Genomic DNA, 24,921 nt, shown 5'->3' with positions numbered 1-24,921 from the left:
GTCCAAAAGACTACCAATCTTGGGGTTGACTTTGGTATCAAGCTTTTGAAATGTAATTTGGAATTTGTCATCTTGATAATACAGGAATAAATGATATAAAAATGAGGAGTATTTAAACACTCTTTCATTATCAAACCTCATAAATTGATCATGCATCTTGTCAACAATGAACTTAGCATAGCCAAACATGATGGTTGGGGGCTACCCAGGAGAGTAGATAGACGTAAACGCTACAATAATTTCATCAAAAAATTCACTTGTGGTTTGGCCTAACAGACTGGATATCATTTCTATGATGTCTCTATCAAGGTCAGAGAATATTGTCCACATGTAAGGGGGAGGATCCTTTGGAATTTATTTGTCTTCCCTAATGAAGGTTTGGAAAAACCTAACAAGTTTAATTGAGGTGAGTGTAGGGAATCTATTTAGAAAATTTCCAATAGAAAGAGGTGTCAGGTTTTGAATTGGCTGCAACTGGAGCATTTCATTTATGGACTCGGTAGTAATGGTAAATAATACAAATTGGTCCGGGGTCACTATTGCCGTTTGACTGGGATTATAGTTCATATGGCAGTAATGGATGATCTCTGGGAAGATATGAACTCTGGGGAACTGGTACTTGGGTAAACCTAATTCCCAAAGTCCAATGGAGTCTGCATGGTTTGGCAACTAGTCTATGTACTGGCAAAATAGTTTCAAATGAGACTCTTGGACATAGGTGTCTTTAATCTGAAAATATTTATCTGTTAGTGGGAGATTGTCTAAATCCTTATGAGGAGTAGAAATGGGCATAACATTTAATGCAATTGGGGTATCCTTCCTTGGTTCTTGTGGATTCAAGGATGGGGGTGAAGGGATTTTAGTGAATTTTGGGAAAAACTGGTCTAATTCTGGTATTTCGGAGTCACCAAGCAATTTTTCTTACTAAAATACTCAGGAATTGGAAGCAATTTAGTCCAGGTTGTGGAACAAAACAGGGTTTCTTAGCGAATTAGGATAAATACTTGGTTTCGGCTTTTTGACGGAGTAATGGTGACTGTGCACTATCTGTTGGAAGCACATGGGACTGCAACGTGGTGCAGAGTTTCAGCAACTTTGGCAAATTGGCAGTTGGATGTAAGTTGATGGTTGCACGTAGTATGGTGCTTTCATGGAGGTCCGAGTGTTCTTTTTTCGTGATAAAACAAAAACCATGAGTTTTTTAGTTTTATTCATAAAGTCAATGATTTTGGTGGGTACACGGGGAAAAGGAAATTGGAGTTAAGCGGGGATGTGACATTTTGTCATTTAGCGGGAGGCTGTAAGCAAGATCGTATCGCACCGCATTTTGGGATAAAGTGGTTTCGGGGGGAGGCCACCCAATGCCATTCATCGAGTGCCACGTGGTAGCGAGGTGAATAGTAAAACCACCCATATCAAGCGAGTAAAGGTTGGCCTTTGGAGGTTGCCTGATATGAGTGTCGACCATTGGATCAACAAGGGTTAGATTGCACGGTGATCAAGGCAATGATTTGATGTGAGCTTTAATGGAGGGGCCCGGCGGGCTTTTAAATGCACGGAGGGATTAATTAATGAAGGGTTAGGGAGGCTTAATGACATCGGGAGTGATTTCATTCGCAGGGACAGATTATTAATTCATCACTGATTGATTAATTAATCTCTTTTATTTTGGCGGTGGGTCATGGTTATTAATTAGTCGCGGCTCGACTTTAAATTCCCATTAATCAGTTTATTAATAAGTTTATGTTTCAAACATTGGGGTGGGATATTAACATATGGGTTTTTAATAAAATATACGGGAAAGGGTTGATTCTTTGGGAATTAATAAATAATGTTAGAAGTAAATATGAAATAAGAGTGGAAAACGAAGTGCATTAAGTATAATGTATGTTGAGTTTATTTGCTTTTCACAATAAAGCTTATAACTTAGGTTAAATGAGCTTTTGTGGGTTTTTGTGAAAAAGAGGCTTACTTATGGGTGATTACTTTCCCTAGGCAAATGGTGGTTTTACCTTAGGAAATAGATTTTTTAGGGGAAATGAGTGAATTGTGGAGGGGGGTGAAATTTCATAAGGGGATATTAGTACTTAGGACCTATAAGTTATTCGGCTGAGGGTTCGGTCCCTCTAGAAGTCAGAGAAATGCTCTGAGCCCCTTCAACTTAGGGTTTTAAGCACTTTTGACTTTTCTTATGGGAAATTATTAAAATTAGGGGTGAAATGGATGGGGAAATTAATCACTTGACTTTGTGTAAATGCTCATTTATCATCCATACTTAGAAATTTGATGATGAGAGTAAATGACATGATTTTATCTAATCAATCATCACAATTCTGCAACCATGCAACTACTTACCCATCTACTCATCCTACCATTTTTTCTACTCTTTATTAGGGTGCACTTAAGCTAGCAAACCCTTATCAAACCATTATTATTTTCTTTTACAACAAAAATCTATCTAAATCTATCCTTATTACATCCAAGGGCTTAGATTAAACTGTTGAGCTCCTTTTATTCACTCTACCTATTTACTTATCTGCCAAGATTAAACAGTTTGGACAGATTTTATTCTCTATCTCTAAGCATGAAATTTAGAACATGGAATAACCAAGATTAAACTATTTGATTACCATGGATTGTGGCATGAATAAAAAATTGCACACAATCATTATTTTTTTGTGGAAAAGTTAATAGTAGTGGCATTTGGACTTGCACACTTTCATGGTCTTTTCTTTTCTTGGGGTTCATTTTTCATCTTTTTTGACATTTTTTATTCTTTTTGTCCTTTGATTTTTCTTTTAGGACATACCCTCTTTACATTTATTTTATTTTTATTATTTGAATATGGAAAACATTTGCAAAAAGCAAAGGTATGTACATATTACAGATTTGACCTCGACCATTCAAAAATTATGACTCCTATTGGTATAGGAACCTAACAGAAGTAATGCATGAGGCCCATGTCTTTCATCTTGAATTCTCTTGCAAGGTCCTCCTTGCAAGACACGATCAACTAATCATCACCAGTCAATATGAGATCATCAACATAAAGTATGATGATCAACAACTTACTTTCCACCATGACGTGGTACAGGTTCGTATCCGCTTCACTCTTTGTGAAGCCCAACCCAGTGAAGTAGTTGTCTATCCTGGTGTACCAAGCACGAGGTGCTTGCTTTAGCTCGTACAATGCTCTCTTGAGGCGGCACACATGCGAATCATGATCAAAGGTCTCGAAACCTTCTAGCTGCTCTATGTACACCTCTTCCTCAATCTAGCCATTGAAGAATGCAGTCTTCACATCCATCTAAGGGATCTTCCAACCCATCTGTGCTGATAGTGCCAACATAGATCTGATAGATGAGTACCTTACGACAGGAGAAAAAGTCTCATCATAGTCAATCCCCCCGACCTGTGAAAAGCCACAAGAAACAAATCTTTCCTTATGCTTCTCCAAACTACCATCAACAGCTTGCTTTACCTTGTAAAGCCAACGGGAACTCACAACTAACTCGTTCTCCGGCCTTGAAACCATGTCCCAAACACTATTACAAACTATGGAGTCATACTCTTCCACCATAGCATCAATCCAAATCAGCTGCTACATTGCTTCCTCAAAGGAAGATGGCTCGCTCTCAACACATTCCCTAGCAAGGACCATGTATCCAGTGTACCTCTCAGGTGACCTCCTCTATCTGCGCTGAGAAGATGGTGCTCCTACATTCTCTCTCATGTCCTCCAACAATCTGTTAGATTCTCTTGTGCGCTTTCATCCATCTCTAGAAGACTCTGCTTGAGTGGATGTCTACACTCCTAGAACCTCTACATGCAACTACCTCGCATAAGTCTGAGGCTCCTCCTCCTTAGGAACCAGCAGTTCTCCCATAGCCTATAGTTGGAGCTCCCTCTCAAGGGAAACTTGCATGGTCTTCTGCTCATCAAACTTGAGATCTCTCTGAACCACTGTCCTCTGACTGGTAGGCAAGTACACCTGATAGTTGTGAGGTGTATCAGTGTACCCCACAAATATCCCCAACTCTTATGTCGACTCAAGATTCTTTTGTGCGTCCTTTGTCACATGGCAATATACTGATGAGCCAAAGATCCTGAAGTGCCCACATCTGGTCTCTTATTAGAGAAATCTTCCTCTAGTGTCTTCATACCATGTAGACCACTGTGTTGCATGCCTTAGCCCACAAGTGAAGTGGTAGGCCTTGGTCATGCAGCATTGTCCGTGCTGCCCCTACAATAGTTCCGTTCTTCCTCTTGGCCACCCCATTTTGCTATGGGTTATGAGGTTCCGTCAACTCTCGTTTAATTCCTTTCGCTACACAAAAGTCCTTAAACTCTTGAGAGACATATTCTCCCTTGTTATCGCTTCTCAAGGCCTTGATCTTCTTCCGTGACTCTTTCTAGACCAAAGCTTTGAACTCGCAAAACTTTGTCAAAGTTTGGTCCTTCTTCTACATGAAATAAATCCAGCATTTATGAGAATAGTCATCAATGAAAATCAAATAATACCTTTGCTTCACTTTGGATGCCGTCGAGAATGGTTCACACAAATTAGTATGAACTTGCTCTAAGATAGCCTCTTCTCAACTATCTCGATCATGAAAGGAAGACTTGGTGTACTTTCCCAAGGTACAACCTTTGCATGTGTCAACTTGCTCAAGTTTACCTTTGGGAAGTCCTGTAGATATTTGTTGCATTACCTTCAAAGCCCCATGATGAAAATGGCCCAACTACCTATGCCACAACTCACCAATGTCTTGGCTTTGCACCAATTCTTCTTTCGTATTCAATGCTATACAATCATCTACCTCTAGTTTATAAATATTCTTAATGCGAATCCCTATTTTCTTCGTCTGACCGGTGGTTATGTGTCTTAGGAATGCCTTTCCTTTACTGAAGACAACATTGTAGCCTTTGTCCTCCAACATCGTGACCGATACCGAGTTCTTCTTCAATCTAGGAACATACGTCACATCTGTCAAGGTGAGAGGAGCTCCATGCTCCCTCTGAAAAGCACCGTGCCCACTCCTGAAACACTATACCTTCCATCATCACCCATCTCTATGCGCATCTTAAGGTCTTTCTCCTCCAAGGCACTGAATAAATTTTTATCACCAGTCATGTGGAATGAGGCTCCATTTTCAAGATACTATACACAACCCATCATCGATGACACCATGCATGTGATGAGGGTAAAGTCCATTTTGAACTGAGAGGCTAATGTCTCACATTTCGATCCTTCCGAGGATCCCTTCTTGGACTTCTTCGATGGGAAATTAGTCGCATAATATCCCATATTGTGACTATTAAAGCATCTTACTTTAGACATGTCACCCTTCTTCCCTCCATGAGAAGAATTCGATTTGAAATGGGAAGCCTTCCCCTTCCTTTTCCTTGCCTTACATGCCAAGGCCAGATTTTCTTCATCATCATTCTTGGATGAATAAGCATCTCATGTGCTCCTCCTGATCTCCTCCTGCATAATATCTAACCATAGTCGTTCCCAATCCAACAATTTCTCCCTTCCATTCATAGAGTCCTGGTAGCTATTCCAACTCTTTGGAAGGCCAAGGAGAGAAAATCTCACCATATCATCATCGGAAATAGTTATTCCCACACTATCAAGCTCATCTCTGCACGTGGTGAGCTTGTTTAGATGTGTGGAAATAATATCACCCTTCTCTATCTTGATTCTTCGAATCTTATCCTTGAGCGCCAATTTCCTCTTGTCGTTATTGTTCTAGTAGAGCTCATTCAATGTCTTCAACATTGAAAATGGAGTATCCTTCCCATGGAGACTCGAGACAATATGGTCTCGGACTCCCTCAATGATGATCCATCTCGACTTCGCCACACACTTCTTCCACTCAGCCAACTCATGTGCATTAGTTGAAGTTGGCTTTGGGATTTATTAATCAATGAATTCCTTCAAGCCATTATCTTCTAATATAACCTCCATTCTATCTTTCCATGCTATGTAATTCGAGCTACCTTCCAAGGCATACTCGAGTCTCAAGCCATAGAACACCATTGGCCAACCTTGAAGTATGATATGAATTTGATTTGCACCTGCAACCCTGAACTTCAAACTTCAAATCCTCTTCTCACTATATTGTTCACAACTTTGATACCATGTAGAAAATCTGTGATAGGTTAACCCGATAATGCAATACAAATCAAAGTAGAATACTATAACCTACTTCTATTATCAATGTGTGGAAGCTTTAAGATCGATCTGAACAATACAACTAGAAGAAGAAGAATCAATGACACAATACACATGAAAATACTTTGGGGAAAGTCTTAGATGAAAACCCCAGACTATTGTATTATCATACATGGTGGAAATACATAGGAATTATACAAAGCCTTAGATCTCATAGCTAGCCATCTTATATACCTAAGGGGGATAATATGGGGTACAAAGGGAGGTACCCAAGGGAATAATGTAATAATGGGATGGACCATAGCAATAAATAAGGTGGTTAACCCGTATCATGTAAGGGACCACAAGTAGTTAGTAATAATGTAATGGGCCCATGGTATTAGATGGATGGTATGGAGGGAACCATGGTAATGACCCATGGTATTGTATGTATGAGGCCTATATAGAGGCTAGAGACTCCACATTGATAGCTGTCAAGGAATATTGTATGAACAAACATATGGCTTGTGGAGTGTTCTCCTTCTTTAAGGAGTGAATGTATGGTGTTGCCCTACCTTAAGAGTTTTGATTAATAAAGAGAAGCATTCTATCTATATTCAGATCTTATTATTTTTTGTAATTATTTACAGTTATTGGGTATATTGGTATTATTTTCATATATTTTCAGATCAGATCTATAACAAGTGGTATCATAGCACTTTCTTGGGCAAAAGCGGAGAATTTTTTTTTATTTTTTGCAGGAACTTTCTGGGGTGGCGAGTTTGCAAATCAGATCTATACATTTTGGGGAAAATTATGCAAAATCCAATTTCAAATCTGGATTCCTTGTGAAAAATACCCGATTTCAAAAAAAAAATTGGCCGAATCAGAGTCCGGATGAAGGAGATATCACTGGTCTAAAAATCAATGGTGTTGTAGACATTTTTTCAGGGCAGCGAGTTTGTGGCACATATCTATAATTTTTGGGAAAAATCTGCAAAAACTAATTGCAGATATGGATTCTTTGCGAAAAAATACCCGATTTCAAAAAAAAAATCAATCGAATCGGAGTCCGAATGAGGGATATATCGCTGATTTAAAATCAGCTCTTTTTTCAGAATTTTTGGTGACGGTGGGAGAGTTGTAGTGTAGATCTGAAATGCCAGTGCCTAGATCAAGATTTCTATCACATGGGAAGATGCAGAATGGTCATTCCATTTCCTAAAATAGGTCATAATAAGGATTCTAAGCAATATTGATGGAATTGTGGCCATTTCAAATTTTCACCAAGTGAATTTTCTTCAAAACACTCTTCATGGTGGATCTTAATTTTACAGGGAAAGATGATAGCCCTACTATTGAAGAATTCATAAAGAGATTAAAGTTCAAATATGGGAAATTTTAGAGGGCTATAGTACCGGTTAGTTTCAAAGACGAGGCTACCAAATGGTGGTGCTCATTTGACATTAACCAGTTGCTCAAACTCTCAGATGCCGAATATGAAAGATTCCTTTCAGAAAAATGGTCTCATGCTAGAAAAAAGGAGAATGAGACATGTAAGGGGTTATTTTCTATTGGTGTCTCCTTATTGCAGGTTCATGGATTGATTCAGAAGGAGAAAATCATTGTGTCTAAATCTAAGTTGCAAGCAAAATCTCATAAATGTCAACTTGGCAAAAAAAAATTACAAGTGCCAGTGAAACACATGGAGGACACTCAAGTTAGTAATGAGCAACTGCAAGTTTATAAAGATTTGAAGATTTCTATGGAAAAGTATGTATTGAATTCTGATTTTTATGCTTCAGATATGGCTAATGAGGATGTTGTTTTGGGATACCCGTGGATGGAATCAATGGGTACTATAAATATTAATGTGCAGAAGAAATTCTTGAAGCTTTGGTATAAAAAGAAGAAAATTACATTACAGGATATTTCCATCAATACACAGGTAGAGTCCACCGAGGCTAAAGCAGAAGATGTTCCAGGGATTGACATATCAGATGATGAGCCATTGATGATCGACAATCAAACACAAACAGAGGCTGAAGCAGAAAAGGCTACATGTGCTGATACATTAGATGAGGGCTCAGTGGTTGAAGTAATATTGGAAGATCAGACACGACAGCAGGAACCACAACATGCACTAGATAACAGTCAGGCTCTAATAAGGGTTGAATTAAAGAAAAAGACATCGTGGGTTAAAACTTCAACATATCATCACCCACATCACCCCGCAAGACAACAACTAACAAGATGGAAACTAATTAGCCGCGAGGACAACAACCCCCACATGACAGATAGAGAGGAGCGAAGATCCACCTACTACACATCAACGTAGAAGAGTTGCTACGGTCAACTTCCATCTCAAGCGAGCGAGGCACCAGTGAGATCGAAGGTTCACCTTTCTCTTGGATGGCTAGATGCATGTGCATGGTACCAGTGGACTACTCTTTTGAGTAGATCTTATTATTTGTGTTCTTCCCATGTTTCAGGGATGAAACATGTTAAGGGGGGTGGAATGTTATATACCTAGGGGGAATAATATGGGGTACAAAGGGAGGTACCCAAGGGAATAATGTAATAATGGGATGGGCCATAGTAATACATAAGTTGGTTAACCCGTATCATGCAAGGGACCACAGGTAGTTACTAATAATGTAATGGGCCCATGGTATTATGTGGATGGTATTGAGGGAACCATGGTAATGACCCATGGTATTGTATGTATGAGGCTTATATAGAGGCTAAAGACTCCACATTGAGAGTTGTCAAGGAATATTGTATGAACAGGCATATGGCTTGTGGAGTGTTCTCCTTCCTTAAGGAGTGAATGTATGGTGTTGCCCTACCTTAAGGGTTTTGATTAATAAAGAGAAGCATTCTATCTATATTTAGATCTTATTATTTTTGGTGATTATTTACAGTTATTGGGTATATTGGTATTATTTTCATATATTTTTAGATTAGATCTATAACAAGGCTTTGATACCACTTGTTATAGATCTGATCTGAAAATATATGAAAATAATACCAATATACCCAATAACTGTAAATAATCAACAAAAATAATAAGATCTTAATATAGATAGAATTCTTCTCTTTATTAATCAAAACCCTTAAGGTAGGGAAACACCATACATTCACTCCTTAAGGAAGGAGAACACTCCACAAGACATATGCCTGTTCATACAATATTCCTTGAAACCTCTCAATGTGGAGTCTCTAGCCTCTATATAGGCCTCATACATACAATACCATGGGTCATTACCATGGTTCCCTCAATACCATCCATCTAATACCATGGGCCCATTACATTATTACTAACTACTTGTGGTCCCTTACATGATACAGGTTAACCTCCTTATTTATTACTATGGCTGATCCCGTTATTACATTATTCCCTTGGGTACCTCCTTTTTTTGTTGGGAAAAGTATCTATTCAGAACGCCCCTATCCCACTCTAAGGTGTGACAGTGCCTTAGCAACAAACAAGGAAAACTACTTTCGTATTCTTCTTTATGAAATGTAAACGAAGAGGAAGGATGTAACTAACCTGTGTCTTTCGCTAGTTTGTTGATCCAATCGCTCTCCTCTTTGTTCGCTTCCCGCTGCCTGCTCCCTTACTGGTCCAGCTTCACCAAGTTCCTGCAAGATCACAGAAGAGGAAAACTACACAAAAGACATAGATTTACATTCATAACTAGCTTAGGATCATATTTAAGCTAAACATGCAAATATAACAAAGCATCATTGATACACAGCATGTAGGAGAAACTCAAATAGTTTTATTGATATGATAAGAAAGTCCAAGAGGAGATACAACCAAGTGAGTCCCAATCCAACATCTACCTCCCAGCAAAGGAATCCCTTCCTCACCTCCAACAAAGCATAAATCACCCAATGCACTAATCTCAATCTCAAACCAACAGCAATTCTCTGCAAAGTACAAAATTCCAGCCTCTGGATCTCTGGGATGAGGGATCCATATATATATGTAAGCAGAGAGGATGAGTCAGCTTATGTTTTGACTTGTGGCTTCTCTCTGTCAGTTCTTGCTTCCACTTGGAGGCTGAGAGCCTCTTACTCATCCTTGGTCGAACTCAGTGAGGCAAGTGTCATTGAGGAAGATTCTGGAAGCTTCCATTGTCTATACACCTCGCGGAATGACACTGCCATTTGGCATTTCTCACTCAGCGCACCCTGGTAGTGCATTTAGGTGCGTTGCAACGCACCTAGCTAGTGTACTAGGGTGCTTTGCAACGCAGGCAGCTAGTGGAGCACTTGAATTGATCCTGATTTGACTGATTCTGAGTAGTTTTTGGTGGAGAACTTCAGGGAGAAGCTGTCATTGGTTGACCTTGTTCCTTTAGGGGCAGGAAAAACACTTTTAGGGACTTTGGATCCCTTGGATTATGGACATTTCATGCTTAAATCTGTAAGGCACAAAAATGTCTATAACACCTTTGTACCCCATATTATCCCCCCTAGGTATATAACAAGTCAGCTCTCAGTACAATCCTCACAGATGCTCATAGGAAATCTTGGCTTCTCTCCAGCCTTCCTATCTTCCCTCCAAGCTCCTATTTCCTTGCGTTGTTCCTTGTAGATGATTAGCCTACTACCAAGTGGAAAAAATAAGCCCTCAAAACTTTGTAATCCTCAAGGATGAATCCTTGACTGCATGCATGAGTTTTCTCCATGAGAAAACACATGCAACTGATAGTACATTATCCTTAAACATTAATCTCAACTGGATCCTTCTTAGAATAGACATGCATTAGTTTCTAATGAGGGAATCTTCAGTTAACTGGAGTAGCAATAATTAAGTGCATTAATGCATCAACTGACTGATAACTCACTATTAGTTCCTCAAACATTTTGGAACTAGTTTAACTGGACTTAACACAATAAACTAAGTTAACTAATTACAACTCGAATATAACTCAATCTTATCTTCTTAATTTAAAGGATAACTCTTGCATGACTTCAAAAAGACTTCTAACTTGAATTTTTCCAACTAATTAATTTAAAATAAATTAATTAATTATTTCTGTGTAGATGTTAAGAATAAATTCGATTTTAATTCACAATTTAATTCAAGGAAAAATTAAATTCGAATATTCTTTGTTGCCATATTTCAACAATAAATGGCTTCAAGGTATCTAGGAATTCGAGTCATGTAAGGTTTGTCCAGTTGATGTTTGGCATCAACAAGAAAATACTAGATCCATTTAGATATCTAGGGCATCCATACAATTCGAGATGCACCAAAGTATCTAGGTCACACAATTCATCCATGCCTCTCTTGAGGTATTCAATAATTTGAGAAAATAGAATGCACTAAGGAATCCAGGAATCTGGTTATCCAAGATGCATTGATCCATGCAACAAATGAAGTAAGATGGATACTACATTAGACAAATGAATCTAAGCTTTGATGAAATTCTGGCCTTTTCTAGCATCCGAGCAGAAGGTGCATCAAAGGAACACAATGAATGAAATCAAATACAGGATTCTTGATTGTCAAACTAGAGGTGGACCCTAGATGACATGACAATGAATTGGTAGTGACATGGCATACAAGTCACAAGTCGATGATGTCGCACTTGGATTGAATGGGAGTGATTTGGCATGACTAGTGGTAGAGAGACATTTGGAAAATGATAGGGTAATTCTTAGTTGGATGACATATATGACATGGAAGCTTAGCTGACATGAACACATTGCATAGGAGCATATGACAAAACTTTAGATGCATCCACATCATTAAAATTTAGAATTTCATGGGGGAGAGGGGTGTGATGACTTCTTTTCCATTAGATTTGAGTAGTTCACAGGATCGTTGGTGATCCTATAAAAGGTGGGGAATTTTAAATGGAAAATATGACAAATTGTGCTCCCCCCCCCCCCCCACCACACGCCCCGACATTTTGTTAAAGTTTGGATAGTAAGGGTCGACCCAAAGTGTCATCTCTATTATTGTTTTTAGTGATATCAATTGGTTCATTTTTAGAAGTTAGTGATTGCTTAAAATGGGCTTCTAAGCACCCTTGGGGCTTAAGAACTTAGTCCTATCCGTGGGTCATGAAGTGAATGGTGTCAAAGTACTTAGTGCCATAGTCAAATGAAAATATATCTAAGCATCCGGGGGTCAACCCATTCAATAGAATTGACTAGCGCTAAGAGTTGGATCTCTAGATACATTGGAGAGGAAACATAATAAGAATGTGGTCCCAACACTCAATCTTATGGAATGATGGTGAATTCCCTGGAATTGAAGTTATTTTTAAAAGTAATATGGGTATCTAGATGTCTAGTAATCACCCAAGTGGACCTGAATCCAAAATTATTGAAATGTTTGTAAAGGTGGTCACACTGTGCGCTTTCATGGAGATAAAGTTAAGCTCCCAAGGAGCCAAAGATCAAATTTCCAACATACGACATTGTATTAATACTCTAGGTTTTATGGATGGTCCTTCATGGAATGTCAAACCTGCCATGAATTTTCTAATCTATTTTAGTATAAATAAGCCAAGAAGTTTGTAAATGGTGTGTGGACTCAATCAATTGAGATAGAAGTGGTTTTGTGGTGTATAATTGTTTGTTCTAGTTTTGTGGTTTGAGAAAGTGTGAAGTATGTATGAGGCATGAGGTTTGTGGAGGAAATGTGATCTTGAAAGAGGTCAGAAGTTAAAGTCAAGGAATACATGTGAAGTCGTTCAATCCAAGTGCAATTACATGTTGTGTAATCTAGGATCAACATACAAGGACTTTGGATAATATTTATATTAAGATAAAAAAATAATGAGTGATGTGAAAAATCACGGATCAACACAAAATGGAGCTAAAGGCATAAAATTTTGGTTTAGTTAAGCAATTCTAGTTGGATCTAATAAAACATTTCAGGGGGTTGGTGCAAAAAAATCAATGTAACAATAGGTTGGTCCCTACAAGATCATTCATAATAGAAGGAGATTAATTATATATATATATATAGAGAGAGAGAGAGAGAGAGAGAGAGAGAGAGAGAGAGAGAGAGAGAGAGAGAGAGAGAGAGAGAGAGAGAGAGAGAGAGAGAGAGAGAGAGAGAGAGAGAGAGAGAGAGAGATGGTATATTTTCATGTTGTTGAGGTGATTCACTCCCTCCCCTTAATATAATGATATTTCCAATGATTACTATCACAAAAAATTACTTCAGTAGTAGCCTAACAATTGGAAATTAGATTAAAATTTATAACATGGTCATCTATGATAGAACGTTCTCTAACAAATCTCCACTATTAACTGGAACGAGTTATGCATTTTGGCAGGTAAGAATGAAGAATTTCCTAACGTCCCTTAGTGCGGATGTCTGGGATACATTATTGAATGGCCATGAAAAACCATATGTGTTGGTCAACAAATAAGATATGATCAAGTTTTTTAGAATTCTAAATCAATGAATGCAATCCTAAATGGATTGCCGGAATCTAAATTTGTTCTATTCATGCATTGCAGTGTGACCAAAAAAACGTGGGACAAGTTGAATAACAACGATGAAGGTGACAAAATGATAATGAAAGGAAAAATCCAAGCTTATAGAATGTAATTTCTATCATTAAATATGAATGGGGATAAGGATATATCAAAATTTTACCTCCATGTGGATAAAATAATGAACACCATGAGGGATCGTGATGAAACTATGAAGGAATCCACAACAACTCAAAAGGTGTCAAGATCTCTTCTTACCAGGTTTAATGTCGGTATCAACCATTGAGGAGATGCAAGATTTCAAAAAATTAATGATGGAGCAACTACATGGAACATTAACTTCCTACGAAATGAGAACCAAAAATGCAAATTCTTCATCAAGGGAATAAACCTTCAAAGATGATAAGAAGACCAAAGAAGATCAAGAACACTTGAGCTACGAGTTTGATCAAGAAGAAGTCAAATTTGTCAGAAGACTCAAGAGAATTTTTGGAAAACAAAAAGGTAATTTTTCTTTCAAATGTTTTAATTATGGAAAACTAGGTCACTATGCATCTAAATACACATAGAAAAAGAAAGGTAATGTACATGATAATAAGGAAAAGGTTAAGTATAAGAGAATTAAGAAGGAGAAGAGCTTCAAGAAGAAAATCTCCTATACCAAGAGGAATTAGCTCCTCAAAAGATGATGATAAACAATATTATAATGAAGGATTTAATGATGTCGCACTCATCACTATAGAATCCCATGATAAAAACCAAGATGAATAGGAAATGGGTGAAGAATATGCGGCAATAGATTTCAAAGGTGAATTAATTAATACCTTGGAATAAATCAATAAACTTAGGAAAAAGAATAATAAGAAAAAATATTCTATTGATTAAGTATGGAAGGGAAGAGAAAAAATATAAATAATCATCACTACTTTTTCTAAAGGAAAAATTAAAGGAAACAAATAATATTATGTTGGTAGTGTAGCATTGTTATTAATGTCAGCTAGTGTTTAGCTCTATTTTCCTTGTAATTATGACTCCAGACCTTATCTCCTTTATGGTTGTAATAATTTCTAAGGCTTACATCTCAATGTTCTGGAGCTGAGATCCAAACTTGGGGAAGAAGGATACAAAGATCAAGTGTTGAGGCATCATCTTTGGGAAGCAATTTTATGTAGTGCGAAGATTATGTGATTTTTGATAGCATGTTCATATTATCCTAGAAGAGATAATTTTTGGGATGCCCATGCTATCCCAATGAAGATTGTTGTAGGTGAATTTTCCGAATTATGCACTCACTCAGGTTATTTCCATGGATATTTCTTATGGTTTTTTTACTTGGTAAATGGTCAAATATTTCAAGGATGTTCACCTTTTAGCTAGAAGATGATTAAAGTGGAAAAATATCTCTCATTCAACGAATATAGTGGCAGATCAAGTTAAGGAGGAAATTTCTATCAACGAGACCAAATCTATAACATTTGAAGAAAGTTTTTTAACTCCACATTACTTTCCATGTAATTACTACTTTAATCACTCCAAAAATTACTTATCAGACAATGTTTTGAAGAGTTTTTGTTGGTTCTTTTGTGTGTGTAATAGATTATATGCATTGCGTGTTAAGTGGAGAAGGTTCGGTATTCATTGCTTGTATCATATAAGTCCTAAACTTTATAAAGTCATTTCAAAGATAAAATAACAGATGGTATTCATATTTTTATGCAGGGATTGGAGATTTGGCTTAATGAAATATTGTGGACATGATCAAAGGTGGATCTTGGTGGCCACCCTCCTGTTCCACTTGGACCCCCACCATTGTTTCTTTCATTTTTTTAGTTTCCTTAATTGTAGCACAAATATTTGGCAGTTTTTCAGGTCATGAACTTTCGGAGCCATTTTGGGGCCCTAAACGACAGTTTTTTAGGAAATGGGAAAACACGAATCTTTTATTGTTTTTGCAGCTGAAGTTTTTAATCCTCGAATAGATATTTGTAACGAGGTATAGTTACAACCCCCGCAAAACATACTATGGACTTAAAGCAATTACAAATCAACACATCTTTGCATATGGGGTTAAAAATACTCCTATTTGAGACTCTCATTACCCTTGTTATTTTATAGAATGGGAGGTTTGGGAAAGTAGTATTTTTAGAGTCTTAGAGAAAGTAATTTCTAACCTATAATGTCAAAATTAAAATAAATACACCATATCCAAATCATATTATTTTTTAACCTAAAATTAAGTGATTGCAACTCTCCCATAATAATGGATTTAGAGAACCTTTGGACACTATCACTTAATATGTTCTGTTTTAAAAAATAATATGATCAAATATAGAGTAGATAAAATATATATATATATATAGTATACAAATTTAATACTTGACTTGAAAATAACATTAAAAAATAAAAATAAAATAAATATCTATTTTTTTACATTAAAAAAGACAAATTAAATTTAAAAAGATAATTAAGTAATATATATATTAAATTTCATTTTCTTAAGTAATCTTCAAATTATTATGCAAACACTTCAAATTATCTATATAATTCCTTTTTTTTTTTCATTCTCTTATAAATAAGATAGGGAATACTTTGTGATTTGTGCTTTTCATATATAATAGTGTTGGGACATTGGGATTTGTATTGACCATTAGCTTCATTCTACACAGTATCAGCTACGTGGAAGTTAAGTTGTATAAAGAGAGTTTTATAGAAGCCTTATAACAGTATGTATGACTAACGATTCAAATGTCACCATCACTCACTTTTAGTTGTATGGGTTCTTAGACTTTTAATTTTTTAAATATTCTTTTGTTATATGGAAAACATCAATGTATTTACGTTTTGAATATGCTTTCTTTATGAGCTATCAAAAATACAATAGACATAATTCCAGCCTAAATTTAATCAAATATTTGACTAAAGAACTTAGTCCTATCCGTGGGTCATGGAGTGAAAAGTGTCAAAGTATTTAGTGTCATAGTCAAATGAAAATATATCTAAGCATCCGGGGGTCAACCCATTCAATAGAATTGACTAGCGCTAAGAGTTGGATATCTAGATACATTGGAGAGGAAACATCATAAGAATGTGGTCCCAACACTTAATCTTATGGAATGATGGTGAATTCCCTGGAATTGAAGTTATTTTTAAAAGTAGTATGGGTATCTAGATTTCTAGTAATTACCCAAGTGGACCTGAATTCAAAATTCATGAAATATTTGTAAAGGTGGTCACACTGTGCGCTTTCATGGATATAAAGTTAAGCTCCCAAGGAGCCAAAGATCAAATCTCCAGCATAAGGCATTGTAGTAATACTCTAGGTTTTATGGATGGTCCTTCATGGAATGTCAACCCTGCCATGAATTTTCTAATCTATTTCAGTATAAATAAGCCAAAAAGTTTGTAACTAGTGTGTGGACTCAATCAATTGAGATAGAAGTGGTTTTGTAGTGTGTAATTGTTTTTTCTTGCTTTGTGGTGTGAGAAAGTGTGAAATGTGTATGAGGCATGAAGTTTGCAAAGGAAATGTGATCTTGAAAGAGGTCAGAAGTTAAAGTCAAAAAATACATGTGAAGTCATTCAATCAAAGTGCAATTACATGTTGTGTAATCTAGGATCAACATACAAGGACTTTGGACAATATTTATATTAAGATAAAAAAATAATGAGTGATGTGCAAAATAGGGGATCAACACAAAATAGAGCTAAAGGCATAAAAATTTGATTCAATTAAGCAATTCTAGTTGGATCTAATAAAACATTTCAGGCGGTTGGTGCAAAAAAATCAATGTAACAATACGTTGGTCCCTACAAGATCATTCATAATAGAGGGAAGTTACATACATACACACACACACACACACACACACATACATATATATAGCAAGAGAGAGAGAGAGATGGTATATTTTCATGTTGTTGAGGTGATTCACTCCCTCCCCTTAGTATAATGATATTTCCAACGATTACTGTCACAGAAAATTACTTCAGTAGTAGCCTAACAACTAGAAGTTAGATTAAAATTTATAACATGGTCATCTATGATAGAAATTTCTCTAACAAATCTCAACTATTAACCGGAATGAGTTACGCTTTTGGTAGGTAAGGATGAAGAATTTCCTAATGTCCCTTAGTGTGGAAGTCTGGGATACATTATTGAATGGCCATGAAAAACCATATGTGTTGGTTAACAAATAAGATAAGATCAAGTTTTTTTACAATTCTAAAGCAATGAATGCAATCCTAAATGGATTGCCTAAATCTAAATTTGTTCTATTCATGCATTGCAACACAACCAAAAAAACGTGGGACAAGTTGAATAACAACTATGAAGGTGACAAAATGGTAATGAAAGGAAAACTCCAAGCTTATACAATGTAATTTCTATCATTAAATATGAATGGGGATAAGGATGTATCAAAATTTTACCTCCATGTGGATGAAATAATGAACACCATGAGGGATCTTGATGAAACTATGAAGGAATCCACAAAAATTCAAAAGGGTGTTAAGATCTCTTCTTACCAAATTTAATGTCAAAGTATCAACCATTTAGGAGATGCAAGATCTCAAAAAATTAATGATAGAGCAACTACATGGAACATTAACTTCCTATGAAGTGAGAACCACAAAAGAAAATTCTTCATCAAGGGAATAAACCTTCAAAGATGATAAGAAGACCAGAGAAGATCAAGAAGACTTGAGCTATGAGTTTGATCAAGAAGAAGTCAAATTTGTCAGAAGACTCAAGAGAAGCTTCGGAAAACACAAAGGTAATTTCTTCTCAAATGTTTTAATTATGGAAAACTAGGTCACTATGCATCTAAATACACATAGAAAAAGAAAGGTAATGTACATGATAATAAGGAAAAGGTTAAGTATAAGAGAATTAAGAAGGAGAAGAGCTTCAAGAAGAAAATCTCCTATACCAAGAGGAAATTAGCTCCTCAAAAGATGATGATAAACAATATTCTAATGAAGGATTTAATGATGTCATGCTCATCACTATAGAATCCCATGATAAAAACCAAGATGAACATGAGATGGGTGAAGAATATGCGGCAATAGATTTGCAAGGTGAATTAATTAATACCTTGGAATAAATCAATAAACTTAGGAAAGAGAATAATAAGAAAAAATATTCTATTGATTAAGTATGGAAGAGAAGAGAAAAAATATAAATAATCATCACTACCTTTTCTGAAGGAAGAATTAGAGGAAACAAGTAATATTATGTTGGCATTGTAGCATTGTTATTAATGTCAGCTAGTGTTTAGCTCTATTTTCCTTGTAATTATGACTACAAACCTTGTCTCCTTTATGGTTGTGATAATTTCTAAGGCTCACATCTCAATGTTCTGGAGTTGAGATCCAAACTTAGGGAAGAAGGATACAAAAATCAAGTGTTGAGGCATCATCTTTGGGAAGCAATTTTATGCAGTGCGAGGATTATGTGATTTTTGATAGCATGTTCATATTATCCTAGAAAAGATAATTTTTTGGATGCCCATGCTATTCCAATGAAGATTGTTGTAGGTGGATTTTCTAAATTATGCACTCACTTGGATTATTTTCATGGGTATTTCTTATGGTTTTTTTACTTGGTAAATGGTCAAATAGTTCAAGGATGTTCACCTTTTAGCTAGAAGATGATGAAAATGGAAAAATATCTCTCATTCAATGAATATGGTGGCACATCAAGTTAAAGAAGAAATTTCTATCAACGAGACAAAATATATAGCATTTGAAGAAAGTTTTTTAATTCCCCATTACTTTGCATGTAATTACTACCTTAATCACTCCAAAAATTACTTATCAGACAATGTTTTGAATGGTTGTTGTTGGTTCTTTTGTGTGTGTAACATATTATATGCATTGCGTGTTAAGTGGAGAAGGCTCAATATTCATTGCTTGTATCATATAAGTCCTAAACTTTAGAAAGTCATTTTAGAGATAAAATAACAGATGTTATTCATATTTTTATGCAGGGATTGGAGACTTGGCTTGATGAAATATTGTGGAGTTGATCAGGGTGGATATTGGTGGCCACCCTCCTATTCCACTTGGACCCGCACCATTGTTTCTTTCATTTTTTCAGTTTCCTTAATTGTAGCACAAATTTTTGGCAGTTTTTCGGGTCGTGAACTTCCGGAGCCATTTTGGGGCCCTAAACGACAGTTTTTTAGAAAATGGGAAAACATGAACCTTTTATTGTTTTTGCAGCTAAAATTAGATATTTGTAACAAGGTATAATTACAACCCCCGCAAAACTCACTATGGACTTGAAAACAATTACAAATCAACACATCTTTGCATATGGGGTTAAAAATATTCATATTTGAGACTCTTATTACCCTTGTTATTTTATAGGATGGGAAGTTTGGGGATGTAATATTTTTAGAGTCTTAGAGAAAGTAATTTCTTATAATCTCAAAATTAAAATAAATACACCATATCCAAATCATATTATTTTTTAACCTAAATTTAAGTTATTGCAACTCTCCCATAATAATGGATTTAGAAAACCTTTGGACTAAAAAAACACTATCACTTAATATGTTTTCTTAAAAAAATAATATGATCAAATATAGAGTAGATAATATATATATATATATATATATATATATATATATAAACTTTATATAGTATACCAATTTAGTACTCGAAAATATATATATATATATATATATAAACTTTATATAGTATACCAATTTAGTACTTGAAAATAACATTAAAGAATAAAAATAAAATAAATTTTTACTTTTTTACATAAAAATTACAAATAAAATTTAAAAAGATAATTAAGTAATATATTAAATTCCATTTTCTTGAGTAATCTTTAAATTATTATGCAAACACTTCAAATTATCTGTATAATTCCATTTTTTTTCATTCTCTTATAAATAAGATATGGAATACTTTGTGATTTGTGCTTTTCATATATAATAGTGTTGGGACATTGGGATTTGTATTGACCATTAGCTTCATTCTACACAGTATCAGCCTACGTGGAAGTTAAGTTGTATAAAGAGAGCTTTATAGAAGCCTTATAACAGTATGTATGACTAACGATTCAAATGTCACCATCACTCACTTTTAGTTGTATGGGTTCTTAGACTTTTTATTTTTAAAATATTCTTTTGTTATATGGAAAATATCAATGTATTTACGTTTTGAAATGCTTTCTTTCTGAGCTATCAAATATACAATAGACATAATTCCAGCCTAAATTTAGTCAAATATTTGACTAAATTATCTGGGGATAACCAAATTATTTGGAAGGGCCATGTTCTTAGTTTTAAAAAAAGGATTACCTGCATTTTATTAGCAGGTTCCAAATGTCTCTATTGGCTTATGTTATTGGGAAGGAGGATGCTCATAGTTTAAAAAAGGATTTTCTATATTTTTTTTTGCAGGTTCCAAAAGTAGAGACTTACATACTTATTGAGATCATTCAACTTAATAAAGGCTTGGAATTTCTTGCCATAATGACATGCAAGTATTCATTGTTTAATGGCAAATAGTTATTTAAGCTCACATAGTTGCCTAGCTGCAAAGTAAAATAATGTCTGCATGTATAAGAAGTCAACTGCAAGTTGTTTAAAGCCTGCAACTGGCCATGGCGTGCAATTTAGGCTTGCACGACGTTTGCTCGAATACCAAACTCAGGAAATTTAATATGATCGCTCTGGCAAAATATTCATGCATGCATCCATGTAACGTAAGTTTTATGGAGACTAGCATTAGACTTATAAAAATATGATCGTAGAAGCTCTTCCCACAGTCAGTTGGGTGTGCAGAAGGTGGAGAATGGAATTTCAGAAATCCATCAGAGACCTAACCCTTGTTCTGTGTTTATGTCTTGTTTTTCTACTTTCGTATGTAGAAGTTAGAAGATCAGGACCCATTTTCACAGCAGACTTTTGGTCTGCATCAGAGAGTAACACTACTTTTGTAAGTTCATATATGAATTTATCATGTTCAGTTTAAAAGTTCTTATATGTTTTCTTAATTCAATTGTAAATGTTGAAGTAGATGAGGGGCATGAATGAAGTTAAACAGTAACTTATGTTTGTTAGATTTATAGATTATTTTGAAATATCTGGATCTAAATAATTATATGCAATATAACTAGTCTAATGGAAATAAAAACTATATATATTTTTAATTTACTAACTACTATATTTTTAATTTACTTGATTAGGTAGTATTTATGTTTAGTCAAGAAGATATGGTCTCACGTTTTATTTACTTTTAGTTTAGAAAATATGGTCTAAAGTTTCATTTACTTTTAGTCTAGAAAATATGGTCAAAGGTTTAGTGAAGAAGTTTGGTCTCACGGTTCTTCAATCTTTTCTATATTTTTTTGTCTCACGGTTCTTCAATCTATGGGCCAAGTTGAAAGATGAATTTTGCTTCTCCAAAGATTCATTAGTCAGATTTCTGTAATAATTCACTAGATTGTTTTGCTTGCTTGAGTGCAGAGGCCAGTCGAACGCCCTCTGCTCAGCAGTGATGCAGACGAGCTGGAGATTGCTCTGGCGAAGGCTTCGATGCCCAACAAAACCCTGATCATGACAGCAGCAAACAAAGCATGGATGGAGCCCAACGGCCTCATAGACTTGTTACTGGAGAGCTTTCGCATTGGCGAGGGAACAGAAGGCCTTCTGGACTATCTCCTCATCGTTGCGTTAGATGAGAAGGCCTTCAACCGCTGCAAGGAAATACATCCCCATTGCTATGATTTAAGGACAGAAGGGGTTGATTTTTCAGGCGAGAAATTTTTCATGACTGAAGATTACTTGAAGATCACTCGGAGAAAAATAGAATTCTTGAAGGATGTGGTAGAGCACGGATTCAGTTTCGTCTTCACTGTAAGTTCACTTCTCAAGTTTACAACTTTACATTCCTTTGCAACAGAGGCCAACGATATGGAGTTATAATAGATTGACTATGATATTGATTGATTTTTGAATTGCATATTTTTTAAATATTTTAGAATGAGATTAATAGAAAAAGTTAATTGTTTAAGGCTTTTATAAATTGAAAATTCCAAAATACTTCTAAAATCTACAATAAACATAAAGATACCATTGATTAATAAGAATTTATCCACGTTGTTGATCTTAAACATATTCTATATATTTGATAATAATTGGGTTGAATGAAGTTATAATGGAGTTTAATCCTGGTAGTATGATATTGATTGATGGGAGTTTATGGCATATTCTTGATTAGTAGCACATTCTATATATTTTATTTGAAAATCCCTGTAGGAACCGTGTTTATTATTCAGGTAGGTTTATTTTTTTTAAGTTTTGAGATTAGTTTCTTCTTAACCAAAATTTTGATTTTATGGGGCAGCATATTATATATATATATATATATATATATATTTTTGATGTTTACATATTAAATTTCATTTTTTCCAACATATTTTTATTTTCCTGACATATCAAATTTCATTATAAATTTACTTGATCAAGTTAATGAAAAGTGAAATGCATAATTGTTTACTTCACATTGTTTTTATAATAATATTTATAATTGATGGTTCTTATGTCATTCTACATTTTGGGATAGTGGTACACTCGAGCAACCATTGATGCCTTCACCCACAATGACTTAGAGAGTGTGCCAGTACATGTTATAAGATTCTGGTAAAAGATTAAAACTTTGAACAACTAGACCCATGACTTAGATAAAAAGATAAAACCTTAAAATAACTAGACTTCACCAAATACTGATAGATGCCTGGAAACCATGATCGGGGTTGATCCATATTTCAATTGGAGTTTAGATGTGCGAAAATCAGGGAGGAAAATTGCTGCATTTTATTTGCTCTTTAGGCTACTTCCTTTTTAGAATTGACATTAGTGGTTTTGGGTATCTTTCTTGATTATAAATTCAGTGGATCCAATTAGCATGGAGTATTACCTTTGCAATCTCTATAGACTGTGGTAGGAAAGTTGGGTACAAGTGATTATTATGGTTTAGAAATAATAAGCACATATGTTTACCTTTACTATTTGAGATTATGTCTATTGCAATAGCTGATAAGAATGCACTGAATCTCCAATCAACATAAAAATGAATACATTTCAAACTGATGTCTATTACAGATTCAGTTAACAGTGCACTGAATATAAAATTGATATAAAAATGGACATAAAGATGCCCATTTTCTCTTGGCATGATATTGTTACATAAGGATTCTAAGTGTTTTTTTAATCAGTGGCAATGGTTTCCAATTGCTGAATTTATTTTAATTGCAGATTCAGAAAATATCCTAAAATCTAGTAGTTACTGAAAGCCTCAAATAATTGACCTCTCTTGACAATCAGATTCTAGATATTTCTAAAATCTGTAATCATATTGGACTAATATAACTAGTATATTAGGTTTAGTTACATTTTTTTCTTTAAATTACCTATAATTTACATTTTCAAATAATGTTGCGCAGGATGCAGATGTGCTATGGCTCCGAAATCCATTCCGAAGGTTCTCAAGTGAGGCAGATTTCCAAGTCTCTTGTGATACATGCGACTATGGTCCTACAGATATCAAAAACTTACCAAATACAGGTTTTACATTTGCTCGTTCCAATCAGCGAACAATCAAGCTGTACAATTTATGGTACAATTCCACCCAGCGCTATCCTGGGAAACATGATCAAGATGTGTTCAACGAGCTGAAGTTCTTCAAAGAGTTTACTGAGATCGGGCTCAATCTATTGTTTCTTGATGCAGCGTACTTTAGTGGGTTCTGTGACACAAGAGCCACGTTAGAATACGTGTGCACTATGCATGCTAATTGTTGTAAAGGATTAAAGGCCAAGACTCACGACCTGAGAGCAACTCTTGAAGAGTGGATGTTGTTTAGGTTAGATGTTGTAAGAAGAAGTGAAATGCACTGGAGGTCTCGAGATGAATGCAGAGGGTCATTATAAGGGAATATAGGGAAAAATCATGTTATGTTATTCATATAAAAAACAGTTTTATTCATAGCTACCAAATTCGCCCGCATAGGCTCAAAAAAATTCGAAAATCCGCCAATTCGATTCGAACAGCGAATAGTTCGATGCAATTCGATTTGTTCGTCGGTGGGTATGACTTTTGATTTAGGTATAGCCATTTCGTCCTGCCTTGTTCTTGTGTTTGTCCACAAAATTGAGTTATAAATTTAACGTTTAACATTGGCTATAGCCATGTACATAGTTGAAGTTATAGGCCAATTGCGAGGAGGGAGGGAATGTTTTATAAATATAATAAAAGGATTTTGATTTTTTTTGG

At 35.3% G+C, this 24,921-nt stretch overlaps 1 pseudogene; it reads left to right on the top strand.

Moving 5' to 3' along the window:
* The first annotated feature begins 1,029 nt into the window (after positions 1 to 1,029).
* On the top strand, positions 1,030 to 24,578 carry LOC149199235 (uncharacterized protein At4g15970 pseudogene; annotated as a pseudogene).
* Positions 24,579 to 24,921: the final 343 nt, after the last annotated feature.

The sequence above is a fragment of the Pinus tabuliformis genome, chromosome 2_1 (genome assembly GCF_031772625.1).
Source record: "Pinus tabuliformis cultivar Carrire ecotype Pingquan chromosome 2_1, CPIR1, whole genome shotgun sequence".
Taxonomy (NCBI): Eukaryota; Viridiplantae; Streptophyta; class Pinopsida; order Pinales; family Pinaceae; genus Pinus; species Pinus tabuliformis.
This window is presented reverse-complemented; position numbering and strand designations above follow the sequence as displayed.